General features: G+C 44.9%; 1 long non-coding RNA gene, 2 other non-coding genes and 1 pseudogene across 3 annotated transcripts; 1 reads left to right on the top strand and 3 right to left on the bottom strand.

Moving 5' to 3' along the window:
* Window positions 1–511: 511 nt before the first annotated feature.
* Window positions 512–584, bottom strand: trnaa-agc (transfer RNA alanine (anticodon AGC)). The gene has a single exon. It is a non-coding gene; the product is annotated as a tRNA-Ala (tRNA).
* A 2,743-nt stretch (window positions 585–3,327) lies between these two features.
* trnaa-agc (transfer RNA alanine (anticodon AGC)) lies at window positions 3,328–3,400 on the top strand. Its single transcript has one exon. It is a non-coding gene; the product is annotated as a tRNA-Ala (tRNA).
* Window positions 3,401–4,642: 1,242 nt separating this feature from the next.
* Window positions 4,643–16,804, bottom strand: part of LOC132466496 (protein phosphatase 3 catalytic subunit alpha-like) — a 16,645-nt pseudogene continuing 4,483 nt past the window's right edge.
* Window positions 8,134–10,059, bottom strand: LOC132465529 (uncharacterized). Its single transcript, XR_009527605.1, has 2 exons — window positions 9,215–10,059; window positions 8,134–8,659 (listed from the first exon to the last, which is right to left on the bottom strand). It is a non-coding gene; the product is annotated as an uncharacterized LOC132465529 (long non-coding RNA).

The raw sequence follows: 16,804 nt of genomic DNA, 5'->3' as shown, positions 1-16,804 counted from the left end.
TCATTTTATCAAAAGAACAGCGACTGACCTTCATGAGCTATATTTAATATTCTGCTTTTACGAGGCTACTCGTTTTATTTGCTTACTCAAAGCTCGGTATCAAGTTACTTACTGTCTGAAAAAAACTGCGTATGCTTGGCTGTTGGTCCAGTTTCTTCTGCTTTTTAGGTAACCTCAAATCCTCCATTACTCAACTTTACTTTCTTGGCTCTCACTGAAGAAAGAGTGTGGGGTAACCATGACAACGCAGAAAGTCGCGAGGTGGTTTCAAACTAAATCGCACAAGTGTACAATTAGGAGGGGGGATTCACACGCTTAACAAACGGAAATAAATTGAAAATAAATAAGACATAACAAGAGACCGATCCATTGACAGGGTTCATCAAAAGAGAACATATATTTTACATTTTATCCTGCTGTATATTGGGGGGGACAGGTTAGTATTTTCTCAACATTGGGGGGGACACGACCCCCCCAAAGAATGCGTGGTTACGCCCTTGGGAAAATAGTGTGGAGGATGCGGGCATCGATCCCGCTACCTCTCGCATGCTAAGCGAGCGCTCTACCATTTGAGCTAATCCCCCTACTGGCTGTTCATTGGTACTTGGTTCTCGTGAAATCAGCCCTAAAAAGTGAAGCTAGTTTGTGCAGCTCAAATGTTGGACGACAAGGCTTTGGATTATACATATTAGCCTACTATATTAGAACTTTTAAAAGTTGCCTATTGGACTATTCAGAACATCCATAGCTACAGGATGGGTTGTAGCCGTAAATTAATGTTTCTGTTCTGCACATGCAATCGAGCATATAATTTTTTTCCCCCAAATATTGGTTCTAGGCCTATTACATATATGAACCAAAGGAGACCAGATTAATTCTGAAATAACACGTTAATTCCGTCAGGCACATGCATTTGTGAAATGTTATGGCTATACGGGAACGTGACACTGCTAGGTAAATTGGGAGAAACTGACGCGATTTTTCTGCAGGAAAATTCAATGGAGGATAGCCTACTTTCTTCTCAATTCATCCGTTCTTTTAAAGAAAGAGCCGATAGTGGGTGCAGCTCAAATTCTGGAGGAGAAGGCTATGGATTTTACATAATAGCCTACTTTGAACTTTTAAAAGTTCCTTATAAGTTAACCTTAGATTAATCACCTATTGAGGTTATTTTTTGCATTTCTAATTATGAAAGACATAGACATAGCCTTCAGTTGTAGGCCTACATTTGAACAATTTCGTAATTATGCGCGGTTGACACCTTCCCCAATAGTGGTTATATCAAATACAGGTGCATCCCGATAAATATCGTGGAAAAGTTAATTAATTTCAAGAACATAATTAAAAGTGAAACTCGTATATTATATAGGCCTAATTGAATTACCCCTAAAGTTAAACATTTTCCTCTCGCTTAGCATGCGAGAGGCATAGGTTCATCTCAATCAATTAGAATATTGTGAAGATTTCCAATAAATTAAAAACTGAAACTCATACTTTATATAATTTCATTAAAAAGTATTACAAAGAATGTCAACCTTTATTCGTTTTAATCTAGATTATGTCTTAATCATGGGGAAGACAGCTGACCTGACAGGTGCAAAAGACAGTCATTGACAGCAACAAGGATTGCTAAGAAGCTGGCGGTTCACAGAGAGCTGTATCCAAACATATTCATAGAGAGTTGAGTGGAAGGAGAATGTGTGGTAAGGTGCACAAGCAACAGGGATAACCGCTGCCCTGAGAGGATTGTCAAGCAAAGGCCGTTCTAAAATGTGGGGGAGCCTCACAAGTAGTGGACTGGGTCAGGAGTCAGTGCACCAGGAGCCAACACACAGGCGTATCCAGGACATAACCTACAATTGTCCCATTCCTCGTGTCAAGCGACTCCTAAACCAGAGTCTTACCTGGGCTAAGGAGAGAAAATAACTGGTCTGTCACTCATTGTCCAAAGTCCTCTTTTCAGATGAAAGTCAATTTTGCATTTAATTTGAAAACAAGGTTCCAGAGTCTGGAGGAAGAATGAAGAGGCACAGAATCCAAGGTCCTTCAAGTCTAGTGTGAAGTTTCCATTGCCAATGATGATTTGGGGGGCCATGATTTGGTGTTGGTCCACTTTGTTTTATGTTTACGTCCAAAGTCAACACAGCAGTCTACCAGGACGTTTTAAAGCACTTACTTGATGATTTAATTATAAAGGAGGACTTGGCCCCTGCCCACACAGCCAAAATAACCAATGCCTGGTTTAATGAGCATGAGATCACTGTTCTAGCCAACCCGCCTGATCTGAACCCCATAGAAAATGTGTGGGGTATTTTGAAGAGAAAGATGAGAGACATGAGACCCAACAATGCAGACGAGATACTGAATTTGGGGTTTGCATCAATTGCAAGCAATAATCCTCAGGATTAAAAAAAATTAAGGCTGGAAGTATTTCACTTTGGGAATAATAATCTATATAGTATGATTTTCACTCACAAAATTCTTATATTGCAATATTGAACTGCATGTAATATATCCAATATTGGGGAAAAATCTGTTCTCAACAGCGCAGAATTACGAAATTGTTCAAATGTATAACTTTATTTCTTTATGTCTCTTTATAATTCGAAATGCAAAAAAAGATCTGCAATATGTGATTAACCTTAGGTAGGTATTTTTAAAAGTTCCCCAACTTCTAAATAGGCAAATACCTAAAATCCATAGCCTCCCCCTCCAACATTTAGCAAGCTGCACAAACTTCACCCTTTCTTTAAAAGTACGGATCAATGCAGAACTAAGTACCGCATGATGGCCAGTAGGGGGATTGGCTCAATTGCCTCCATAGCCTTCTCCTCCAGAATTTGAGCTGCACCCACTATCGGCTCTTTCTTTAAAAGTACGGATGAATTGAGAAGAAAGTAGGCTATCCTCCATTGAATTTTCCTGCAAAAAAATCGCGTCAGTTTCTCCCAATTTACCTAGCAGTGTCACGTTCCCGTATTGCCATAACATTTCACAAATGCATGTGCCTGACGGAATTAACGTGTTATTTCAGAATGAATCTGGTCTCCTTTGGTTCATATATGTAATAGGCCTAGAACCAATATTTGGGGGAAAAAAATTGTATGCTCGATTGCATGTGCAGAACAGAAACATTAATTTACGGCTACAACCCATCCTGTAGCTATGGATGTTCTGAATAGTCCAATAGGCAACTTTTAAAAGTTCTAATATAGTAGGCTAATATGTATAATCCAAAGCCTTGTCGTCCAACATTTGAGCTGCACAAACTAGCTTCACTTTTTAGGGCTGATTTCACGAGAACCAAGTACCAATGAACAGCCATTAGGGGGATTAGCTCAAATGGTAGAGCGCTCGCTTAGCATGCGAGAGGTAGCGGGATCGATGCCCGCATCCTCCATAGAATTTTCCCGGGGAAAAATCTGCGTCAGTTTCTCCAAAACAACCTTGCAGTTTCATGTTCCTATACAACCATAAATTCACAAATGCATGTGCCTGTTCAAATTAAACATGGGCTCTGATGTTAATATACTACTTGTAGTAGTGGGTGATCTTGAACCTATATATACAGTCCATGTGCAGGAACAGAATCATTCATTTACGGCTTCATCCTGTAGCTATGGATGTTCGGAATAGTTCAGATGTATTACTATCAACCTATATACCTTTCATAACTAGAAATGTTTAATAATCAATCCATACTTTTTACAGCCCTTGATATATTCATATTGATTTTACTTTTACATTTTGAATAGGTGGTACAGAATCATGTCACATATAGGCCTACTACTTTTGTGAATACATTTTTGATGATTGACTTTAATCCCACTGCTTTTAAGGGAGGGTATTGTCGGCTAATCCTAAAGTGTGTGTGTTGCCCTCTGCCCTGTGGTCCTCTCTGAAAACAAGTGGTATCAATCTCGTGTGAAGATCTAACCCTAACCTCCACTGTAGGCTACTGTAAACAATGACAAATAATGTGAATAATTACAGGCCAACCTCTGGACTGAAGAAAAAGCAGGTTATGCTTTTAAAGATCCATATTAGTGTTGATTTTATATATTGGAACGTTAGGCAATCAATTGAACATGATTTAATGCAACTGATACCTTTTAGATGCTCTCTCTATAACCGTTAGTAGCCTACATGGGATGCTGTTGTTATTCTTTATAACCGATCATCTCCATACAGAAAAGGTGGCTTTTGAAATATTGTCGATCTGCTTTAACGTTGTAAACACCACATGAAGGTCGTCTAGTTTGACCTTTGGTGGCCTCTCTTCATGGAGGCCTACAGATATTACTTCTGCGACTTTTCCACTCACACTGAAAACAAACCCCTGTTTTCAGCAGCATCCTTCAGGAGAGTAACCTGGTAAGTTACTGACTGATCAACTGATGTTGAGCTTAACATTATATCATTTACTCAATATCACTTCAATACTGGATCGAAATCCAGTATTGAAGCCATTTTTGCCCTGCTGAGCAGCTGGGTGAGTGTGTGTGAGTGTGCGTGTGTGTGTGTGTGTGTGTGTGTGTGTGTGTGTGTGTGTGTGTGTGTGTGTGTGTGTGTGTGAGAGAAAGCAGGGCTTTTGTTTCTTCTCTGTTTGACGGCACGACTTGGAGAAGGAAGAGAAAACGAATCAAAGGATTCATGCATATTTTATTCAAGAGTAAAAAAGGTGGATCGTCCCATGGGGCATGCTTACAGTGTTTAGTGTTGAGTGACTGGGGAGTCGAAAACAGATGGGGAGATATTCATAATCATAAGGAGAGAGAGAAAGGGAGAGAGAGAGAGAGACAAAAGAGACAGGGAAGGTTCAAGTCTCCAAAGAAGCACGAGAAGATAAACGCAACATGAAGAGAGATAGCTTAAATATTAAGAATAATGTCCATAATGAATATAATAATCATAGAATCAATATATCTTTAAATAACACGAGGAGTCGCCAAGAAATAGCATTTTAGAGAGAGATAGTTGACTTACTTTTACTTTAAATTGTGACAGCAGCAAATCCGCTTTTCTGTTAAAAATGGCTTTTTGCAATTGAATAGCGTGACTTAATCATTTTCTTTAACCATGCAAGCATGCTTGGGTGGCCTGAACGCCTGTGGCTCTGTATATAGTATGGTCTTCGTCGATGCTCGTGTTATATCGGCCATCGTTGTTCATAGTTTCAGTTATAAAGGGCTGCTATTCTTTGACCAGGAGCCGAGGAAAGAAGCTACGTCGCGCTACGCAGAGTCAACAGAAACCACAACACAGGGCATGAAAAAACAAAGAAAATAACGCAGAATGATTACAAAAATAATCAAATAAACAGTATGTACAACATAAATATATTCCAGTATCCTCATTTAATTTATATAGGCCAGAAAAATCTCCAAAGAATCAAAGGAAGGAAAACTCTTACTATAGTGAAACACAGAGCACATAATCCGAAACATCATTATCAAATAACTTAACTTGTTGCATGCATTGCAATGCGTAAATATAAATGCTTTACAAAGACCCTTTCTTTTGACATTTTGCCCGTGGTTGCTCGGCTGGTCGCCTGCTTGCTACACCGAGTCCGTTTCCCACCCGGTTCGTGTGATTTTATCGGAGCTTCCAGCCAGCGATGCTGTCCATCGTACAGGACAACATTTGGACAGCACCAAGACAAGAAAAGGAGCATATAGAAATAGAATGAATAGAATTTGACTTCACGTTTCACCACAACTCACCCTCCCCATCCCCCCTCCCCTACACACACAAAGCATCCCATGTAATTCCATTGTACTGCTTGTGCAATCCCAGCATCTGAATGCATCACGTGTGCAGTATCATTCCCACTGTATGTGTTGTTCCATGGATAGCGTGGGGGTGGGGGGGGGGGTCCAATGCGGGGGCCACCAGAATAAAACCGCTTTCTGCTCCCTGGAGCCATGCCCCCTCAGATTGGTTACCAATGAAGGGAAGATGGATGGGGTAGTGCTACAAAAGCTAACTAGGGAACCCAGGCTAACGAAAGAAAGTGAAAAAAGAGCCGGTGGGGATTAGAGCTGACCGCCTTGTGAGTCTGTGGCCCCCCCGCACCGGCTCAGATGAAGCCCCTGATGCATAAACAGTTTGTATGCAGCACTACGCAGCAACACTTTGATTTGATTTCGTTTTTTTCCTCTCTTGGTACTCTGCATGCAATGCACATGTCACTCACGTTTCTTTCAAACACGCCCACGCGAAAAACCACCACCCATTCACAGTTACACACAGATACAACCCACCCATCTATCACACCAACACGCAGGCACACTCTCACACACACACACACAAACACACACTTCATGTCAATTAGCTTAGAAAACCAATCTTACATTGTGATTACTAACCACTGCTTTAGATTAAAAAGCCCAATTTGGACACACACACGCACACACACACAGTTCCAGTTCATAAGTTCTAACTTTACCCTAAAAATAACCCACACCAAATGCACAGCAAACACGACACAGCCCAACAACACCATGCTGACCACACCCTCCCATCACAGTACACAGTAAACAGTATCGCTCGTGCTTTGCATTGAGCAGGTTATTTGCTTCCTCTTCTGGCCAGCACGTGGGATTTGTAGTTTTTGTAGTTCAGTGAGAGCCATGTATGGTATAGTCCCGGTGATGCTCACACCTTATACACACGCGCACACACACAGTTCAAAAGAAAGAGGACAGGGGGAAAGGTAATGGTGCTGAATGCGTGTGAATGCGTGTATATGCACATTGTTCTGTATATGACAATGTATAGATTCATATCTAGGGGTGGTGACCTCTCCGTGTTGGGGATGGTGTCTTTGTATACACCGCATTGATGAGCCTGGTTCCTTAGCGAATGTCCTTCCTGTGTGTGTGTGTGTGTGTGTGTGTGTGTGTGTGTGTGTGTGGGCGGGAGAAGAGGAAAGGAACCAAACAAAGAGAACCAACGCGGTGGCCATCACTGTATATTGCTGTTGCTGTCGGTGCCGTTGGGCTCGCCGACGGTCAACCGGCCCAGGGGCGTGTCCAGGCCGGTCCCGCCCTCCCGGCGCGGGGGCATGCGCTCGTTGATGCGGTCCAGACCCTTCGCCTCCTCGAAGCTCCGGATCCGGTGCTGCGGGGAGAAGCCCCGGATGGCTGCGGAGACACACGCACACACACACGCACATACATATGCATACACGCATCGGCACGCACGCACACATACACACACATACACACACATACACACACGCACATACGCATACACGCATGCACACATTGGCACAAATACACGCAAACACACTCATGCATACGCATACCCACGCATACACAGGCACGCACACACACACATGCAAACACACGCACACACATGCATACACGCACACATAGACACACATACGCATACATGCACGCACACAAACACACATATGCACGCACACATACACACATGTGCACACACACATACACACTCATACATGCACAGATCCCACATACGCATACACGCATCAGCACGCACACACACACATGCACACACACACACGCAGACACACACATACACGCACACACACACAGACACACACACACACACAAACATTGAAGGAAATATATACACAAACAGACAAATATCGGGACACATGTCAGGACAGAAGAACAAAGTGTGATGTCTGAAGGTCTGTCAGTAGAGCGGGAGGCTGCGTTGACCTAATTTCATGTTCACTTAAGGATACAAAATGAAATTTTTGCTAAAGATTATTTCACACATTTTATATCAGCGCATATCAGCAAAAATTGTGGCCAAAAAATCTGGAACACATAATATCTATGGTCTGCATTAATGTCTAATATATGCAATACTACTACTACGACTATTTCTACTACGACTACTACTTCTACTACTACTAGTAGCATTAGGCCCACACTGGCTACTAGTACTGTGTTACAAGGACAAAAGTACAGACTGAAGCATAGATACAACGTCAAAAACCAAACACAAACTACAGAGGGAAACAGAACGGTTGCATCACTGTGTGGCCGCAATCTATTTCAGCATCTCAGTGACAACGACAGCCAAGAAGTCACTTTCAACTGTTAAAGGTTGGGTATGGAATTCTCTTTTTTGGCCATTTTTGCAAAATTACACGAAATCCTTATCATAACCCACTTACAGCCACTGAGTTAGAAGTACTGACATGAAAATTAAACAAGTCAATCATCTGTGGAACGGGCAGGGCTCGAAAAACTCCAGCCAATGATTTCCAGAACCACCGAGTTGCATTGGACAGTAAGTACGTCAATCAAACGGTCGCAACTGCACTCCCCGCGCGACCCCTTTGTGCACGTACTCAAAGCTCGTGACCCAGAGCAAGCTTCTGTTGTTATCCTGCGGTAGCTACTGGAGCTAGCTAACTAGGTAATGGCTCGATCTCCCGCATCTGTGTTCGCACTCGTGGATGATTGCGCGTCCATGTACTTGGAATGGTTGGAGTCAGAGTCAGCGTTGAAGGAGAGGGGGTAGGACCATTTGAGTTGTGTACTTTAAAAATCTGCTGCCGTTTAGCAAATCCCATACCCAACCTTTAAATTAGGACTGAGTGGATGAGCCACCAAGTGTGTGTTAGGACACAAAACCGCGTCTCTCATCATTCTGTAATTTGACATTTATGCCGCTTTTCCACCGCACATGTAGCTCGACTCGACACGACACGACTCGACACGACTCGACACGGTAGCAGCGCGGGTCCTTTTCCACCGCAAATAGTACCTCCGGGACGTGGGCGGGGTCGGCTGCGCGAAAGGGCCGTGACGTATTTTTGTACGCGACGCAAACAACACCTACGTAACCCACACATGGACAGAACCCACATAACAACAATGGAGAACATCGATGCGATGGTATTCGTGTTCGTATTATTAGCTGGCATGTTGAAGAAGTGGAATATGTTGGCTGCGGCGCTGCTATGGCTGTTACCAGCATGGTTGCCATGTCGCTCTCATGACTTCGTCACACTCTGGCCAATCAGTGGCCGGCCGTCTGCCGACGTCACCTTTTAGCATCGGCTCAGCCGCTTGGAACCTAGAGCGAGGCGGTACTAGAAAAAGCAGCCACTTCAGGTACCAGATACCATGTTTTCGCGGTGGAAACGCAAAAAAGGCGAGCTGAGTCGAGTCGAGTCGAGTCGTGTCGAGCTGGTACCATGCAGTGGAAAAGCGGCATTAGTGACTTTTTTTTTATGGAATATGACTGTAGCTTCCACTTGTGATGAAATAGATTGACTGACACAAACTGAACACAACAATATATAAAAAAACTAAAATTGTCAAATAAACATCACATCACACGACAGATGCCGCTGAAACTCTCCACCCCTCCACCACTCCCAAACCATGAAGACAGCAAGCCAAATGGGTCAAAATGGGTCTACTAATGACCAATTCTAATGAGTTTATAACATTGACTGGTGTCTCTTTAATAGTATAGCAAGGATATAAAGCAGGATGTAGAACAGGTAGAAAGTCCCTGATTGGACGTGAAATTCTCTACGATTGACAGCTAAAATTGTCTGCTTGATTGTCTAAAGGGACTCATTATCATTACATAACGGTCATTATCAGACGTTTAAAAGGCGCTTTGTCCCACTGGGCTTGCCGTACACAGGCTCCCATTCGTCTTTGTATGTGCTGAGGATTACGAAGTGAGACTCAAGAGAAAAAGTGTCAGCGAGAGCATGACAGAGTGATGTTCTTGGATGTTTTGAGGTGAGTGGGTGAACCGCGGGTTTGTGTGAGGGGGCTACTGGATCAAGTTCCCCTGGAGGAACGCCCCCAGCTGGGGGGGGGGAGCGCGATGAGCAGCGGCGGGGCTAAAGACCTCACAAGCATGGGCGGCTTAGAGGGCAGCCATGCTGCACACACACACACACACACACACACGCACACACACACACACACACACACAAATGTAAAAACACACACACACAGACAGTCACACATGGAGCCACACAAGGACACTGACACACACACAAACACGCACACGCACACACCCACACACACACAGTGGAACGACAGCGGTTTTACCTTCGGCGTCCTCAACTGTCTCGATGGCTTCAATGGCCTCAATGGTAGCTGAAGGATGGGCGGGAAGGAAAGGAGAGAAGGAAAGGATAGAAGGAGAGAAAGAAAGTGAGAGAGAGAATAATAGAAAGAAACAGAAAAGAGAGAATAGAACGAAGGGGAAGGTAAAGGAAACAGAAGAAAGACAGGGAAGCAAGGAGCCAACAGAGAGAAGGAAGAGTAAAGGATAAAGAAGATAAGAGAGATAGAGAGAGGGAAGAGGGAGAGAGAGAGAGAGGGGGGGGAGAGAGAGAGAGAGAGAGAGAGAGAAAGGGGAGAGAGAGAAAGAGAGAGAGAGAGAAAGGGGAGAGAGAGAGAGAGAGGGAAGAGGGGAGAGAGAGAGGGAGAGAGAGAAAGAGAGAGAGAGGAGCGTGTGTGTTACTCATGCAGAGGCCCCTAAAGCAGCACTGAGGCTGTGGTTCACAGGGGCCCGGTGTCAGCGTGCGCAATAGCTGCCATTAGCTCACTAACACACACACACAAACATACACACGCGCACACACACACACACACACGATCGCTTGCGCGTGCACACGCACACGCCCACACCCACAGCAGGCTGTTGGTGTCCTCGGCGCTGGGACGGGGCGGAGGGAGCGACTGAATACGGAGCATGAGGAGAGAGGGGTACAGATGGAGGAAGACTAGAGTGTGTTTCAGTGTGTGTGTCACACAACTCGATGATGCTTGTCTGTCTGTGTTATGTGTGAGTGTGAGTGTGTGTGTGTGTGTGTGTGTATGAGTGTGAGTTTGAGTGAGATAGAGAAAGGGAGAGAGAGAGAGAGAGAGAGAGAGAGAGAGAGGGAGGGAGGGAGGGAGAGAGAGAGAGTGTGTGTGTGTTTGTTAGTGTACGCATGTGTTTGTGTACGTGTGAGTGTGTGTGCGTGTGTGTGTATACACACTCACCACTCTGCAGTGTCTGCTTGCCCCCTGACAGCACTCCGCTGGGCAGCATGCCTGTCGGGGTCAGCCCCTTGAGGGTCAACACATTCTCACTCTCCTCCCTGGGAGAGAGAGAGAGAGAGAGAGAGAGAGAGAGAGAGAGAGAGAGAGAGAGGTTGGGAGGATAAGGGATCGGGGTCATAACCAAAGGTCATTACTTCCTGTTATGTTTCGCCACATCCTGTGTGATACTGCGCTCGGACAGGCTCCTTTGTCTGAAGTTACTTGTCTTAACTTTCATTCCCACTGTCCCCCTTATTCTGTTGTTGCCCTGATGCGTTTCTCATTTAAATGGGAGGCATGCTTCTTCTCAGCAGCGATAGGCCCCACTATGCAGTGCATAGTGGGTCAGATCACAGACCAATTCCGCTACCGCATTGTTGAGTATACCTGCGTACAACTGGCCGAATAGTATGCTGTCAAGGGTGGCTGGAGGTGGGTCTTTGGATGAGGTGCCAGTTCTCATACTGTGTGTCAGCAAAGAGCCTGTTTTGGCTAGGAGATGATTGGTTGGTTTGGCGGCAATTATGCAGAGAAACGCATAATGATAAAAAACCGTCTCATGTGGATCTGAGGTTCTGTTGCTTTCTCACAGAAATACATTGTGAACACACACATTTTTAAACAGACACTCCCGCTCGCACACACACACACACACACACACACACACACAAACACACATACACACACCAATACACACAAACGCACACACACGGGCTGCACTCACCGTAGAACAGAGAACATCTTGGCCATCTTCCCGATGGCGCGGATCTTGTTCTTGATCACCTCTTTCCTTGCTGCCGCAGCGTTGGCTGCAGAGAGGAGAGAAGAGGGGCGGAAGAGGAAGAGCAGAGGAAGAGGAGCGGAAGAGGAGAGGAAGAGGTGAGGAAGAGGAGAGGAAGAGGAGAGGAAGAGGACAAACACAGCAAAGCCCAAAGCAAAACGTCAACTCAACACACAGTGGAAACCTTCTATTTGTGTGCTTTTCTTTGTTTGACTTGTGCTTCAACCACCACAGAGTGGTTAAGCCTTTGCACAAACCTTCCCCCACCATCAGAGAGCAGTGAAATGCAGGTAAAACCCTCCCTGCCTGGCTCTGGTTCTGTGTACATGTTCATGGATCTCTAATCCTGTTCCCTCCCAAACCTAAATAGTTTAACATTTGAGATCCCGGTAGTTCATGAATCAAAAAAGCTAATTATTTTTCTCCTGATATTTCTTAACACAGTTCAATAAAAGCAGGATGTCAGTCCATCTTGCCGGTGTCGGTGTTCAGACAAAATGCTAACAGTACGTCTCTGGTATTATTTGACACAAAGGTCAGATTAAGTTAAGATAAGTTGAGGCTATACTGTAGTAAAGTGTCTTTATAACAGAGCCTTGAAGGTCCTTCAAGGCTAGTCAAGAAGAGAATAAAGTACAAGAAGAGAATAAGGTATCATCATTGCCAAATTCTAAGCAAATATATTTTAAGGTTTGCTAATTTCCTTCCATTGAATTAAAATTGGTCTTCAAATGCCTAAATAACACTGCTCCCCAACCGCTCTGCAAGACAATAAATAGATTGCAAAGTGGTTCCAGATCCACCACCCGAGCAACGTCAAAAGGCAGCTGTAGTATCCCTTTCTGCAAAACATCTTTCTGTCAAACTGCCTTTTCAGTAAAGGGGATCAAATGACGGAACTCACTGCCAGACCACTTGAAATGTATCACTACATTTGATACCTTCAAAGAAACTTTTGGCGAATTCAACAACAATCTTGCTTGCATACTTAGTTTTTTACAACGGGCTCTCTCTGTATGTCTTCTTTCCTTTTTCACTTGAAAAAGTGTCGTAAATTAGCTTTGGCTAAATACACTGTGATGCAAACATCAGGTGACTAAAGCATATCTATGTTTATGTATCTGGCCCTATTCAAATAAACCTTAAAATAAAACATAAATTGTACAAGGAAACGTCAGCCCGGTGTGCGGCTCCAGCAGCATGTGTTCTGCTGAACTGGCTGAACACAGACACTGGGCGTTCCTCGCTCACCGTCGTAGATCTCCTCCCCGTCGTTCATCAGCTCGTCGTCGGAGCAGATGCTGAGGACGTTCACCAGCATCTCCGTTACTGGAGGGGAGGACAGGGCAGGTCAGAGGAGGCAGCAGGTGACTGGAGCTCAGTACTCGTACAGCAATGAATCATATTACTAATATTCAGAACCATTACTTAGAGGTAGCAGCTTCAACCAACTCTTCCAATAATATGTGTGTGCGTGTTTGAGTTTAATGTGTGTTTTTTGTTTTTATGGTGTCTGTGTTATGTGTGTGTCAGAGTTTGATGTGTTTTTTGTTCTGTGTGTATGTGTGTGTCTGTTATATGTGTGTGTCTGAGTTTGATGTGTGTATTTCAATTATTTTGTGTGTGTCTGCTTTATGGGTGTGTCAGAGTTTGATGTGTGTTCTTTTTGTGTGTGTGTGTCTGTGTGTCTGCGTTATATGTGTGTCTGAGTTTGATGTGTGTTTTTCGTTGTGTGTGTGTGTTCACCCTTCTCCCCTACGAAGGGCAGGGACCAGGTGAAGACGTCCATGAAGTTGGGCAGCCAGTAGGGGTGGGGGGAGCAGTTGAACTGACGGATGTTCATCACGTTGTTCTCATACTTCAACACGGCCGCTGGAGACACACACACACACACACACACACACACACACACACACACACACACACACACACACACACACACACACTCACACACGACATACACACACACACACACACACACACACACACCAACACACACACATACGCCACACCCACAAACCCACACACACACATACGCCACACACACACACACACACACACACATTTGCGAACACACACACACATGCGCCACACACACCACACAACCACACACGGACACACACACGCAAGCACACACAAGCACACACACACACACACACACACACACACAAACACACACACATACACACACACACACAAACACACAGTTTATTTGTGAACATGTGGTTGCACATCATTGAATGCATTGCTGTACGTCAATGTATGTGAATGCCTTTATGTGTGTGCGTGTGTGTACACGTGCGAGTGTGCGTGTAACACCTTTGTTGTTGTACACATCCAGGTAGTTCGGAGCGGAGAAGATGGTGATGAGGGAGGGAAACCCGGTGGTCTGACTCTTCCTGTACATACGGTATCTGAGGGGCAAGAGAAGGGAGAGAGTCAAACCCTTCCTGCAGGCTACGGAAGACGGGGAGATTTTAATCAACAATCTTTGACATTTTTAATAGGCCATTTGGTTTCAAATTAATTAGCCACCGGCTGGTTCAATTTGAGGTTTCGGATAATTGGTTGGATTTGGAGAGTCCCCTTAGTTACATGACTACTGGCCCTGAATCCGACTGCGGGCCATGACGCTCATTGGAGGAAGCACGGTTTCATATCGATGATATAACAGACAGTAACATCCACGCTGAGCGCTCCACATTATTCACGGTTTGTAAAGCGCTACTCTGCCACAGTAATGGTGGGTCGCAGCTCAGACAGGCGCGTGCTCTGCATGGTAAAATAGTCGCAGTATGTGTTGTGCATATCTATCGGTTCCCACAACCGTCAAGGCAGCTGACTGCTCAATGAGAATCACGCCATCAACACCTCCTTTACTACTGTTGCTTCGAGGATTTCTTCCTTAAATTGCTTCACTAACTTGTAAGGACCAGCCTGGGGCAGCCGGCTCCTTATGCTCTCCATCTCTGAGTGTTAAAGCGGTGATGTTATGCCACCGGGTCTGAGCGAGAACAGCCATTAGAAGAGCGTTTTGTTTTTATTTTTTTTGTTTTAGTGACATCACAGGTGGGAGTGTCCACCTAGAAGTATGCTGGATGGATCGGTCTACTAGCCTAACCGGTGGACTGCAGAAAATGTTGCTAATATATCAATCATGCATCTAGTCGGACACTCCCACTTGTGATAAAACACAGGAAAAGGCAGATTTTCAAACGGCATGTGATGACTAATCACACTCACACCTGGTGGCATAGTATCACCGCTTTGATCTACTTCAGTTGCTGCCTCACAGGCAAAAGCATTGGGCTGAAAACCATTTCTGTTAATCTCACACATTATTTCACCGGAACAGAAAAGCATTCACTACGCAGTGCTCCAACACTCTTCAGACTCTCCCTTCCTTCCTTCACGTGTGTGTTTAATCAGTGAACCCCGCAGAAGGACATCATATTTCACTGACAGAGTGAATGCATGTCGGGCTGGGGGGGTGGGGGGGTATTGACAGCCAGTCGGTGAGTCAGTTAGTCAGTCAGTCAGTCAGTCAGCTCACCCAGCATCCTGGGCCTCGTGCGCTCTGATGATTGACAGCAGGTTGTTGGTCTGAAGGAACTCACACACCGCCGGGTAACTGGTGGGGACGAGAGAGAGAGAGAGAGATATGGAGAGAGAGAGAGAGAGAGAGAGAGAGAGAGAGAGAGAGAGAGAGAGAGAGAGAGAGAGAGAGAGAGAGAGAGAGAGAGAGAGAGAGAGAGAGAGAGGGAGAGGGAGAGGGAGAGGGAGAGGGAGAGGGAGGGAGAGAGAGGGAGAGAGAGGGGGGGGGGGACACACACAAACACACACATAAACAGTAGAATACATCATATTGACAGAATTGTTCCTTTCAAATGGAGACATGTGTTTCATACTGTCTTTATACTTCGGCTGTGAATGGCTGATTTGGACCAGGCTGGGATATGATCCGGTCTGATGTATGAACTCCACTACTTTTGTGACAGCGTGGATAAATGTTTTTTAATGGCCTTGCCTTATCCTGCCAGCAGGTGGCGATGGTGACGCCAGGCAGGCACAGCAGGGCTTATTGTGGCAGTACGGTGGCCTACTAGTGTGTGGGGCAGAGTGGACTAGCCCTACCTGACGTTGGGTTGTCGTTGTTCATTCTATATTATTTATGTAAACTTTTTAACACATTGACCATTTGTGCTTAAGAGTACATGGACAGTAACAAGTCACAACCAAGCTTGGGCAAGGGAAGATGATGAATGAAAGGCAACAATCCATTCATATCTCTTTCTTTCACACATTCTTCTACCCCCCCCCCCCCACAACATTCCTTCCCCTCTTCCTTCCCTCACTGTATCTTAATATCACCGCATATCGGGCAGGGGTAGCCAGTCGTCATAGCAACGGAACCGTGCAGCCTCCCTGGGGATTGTGGGATATCGTTTCATGCTAAAACACAACTGTGTGTGTCCATGTGTGTTGGTGTACATCTGTCTGTAGGACTGTGTGTGTGTGTGTGTGTTTGAGTGTGCATCCTCACTTTAACGCGTATGTTTGCGTGTGCCTGTTAATGATATGTTGTGCACACGCAGAATTGTCGAAACCTGGACAATATAGGGCTTCTGTCGCCTGTACAACCCCAATTATTACTATTAGTTCTAGTCTGAAGACCACCCTCCCTCCTCATACACACACACACACACACACACACACACACACACACACACACACACACACACCACACACACACACACACACACACACACACACACACCTTCACTCTAACCATGGCAACAACAGCCCTGCTTTATAACCTCCAACCTTATAATTGATATGCCTTAATAACATGAATTATCATAATTAATACCATCATAGCCCACATCCAGGTTCATCTGGTACCTCTCAGAGATGAGCAGTATGGGAGGTTGTGGAGACAGCTGAGATGAACTCTACTGAAACACAGGGCATTATC

Source organism: Gadus macrocephalus, chromosome 10 (genome assembly GCF_031168955.1).
Source record: "Gadus macrocephalus chromosome 10, ASM3116895v1".
Classification (NCBI taxonomy): Eukaryota; Metazoa; Chordata; class Actinopteri; order Gadiformes; family Gadidae; genus Gadus; species Gadus macrocephalus.
This window is presented reverse-complemented; position numbering and strand designations above follow the sequence as displayed.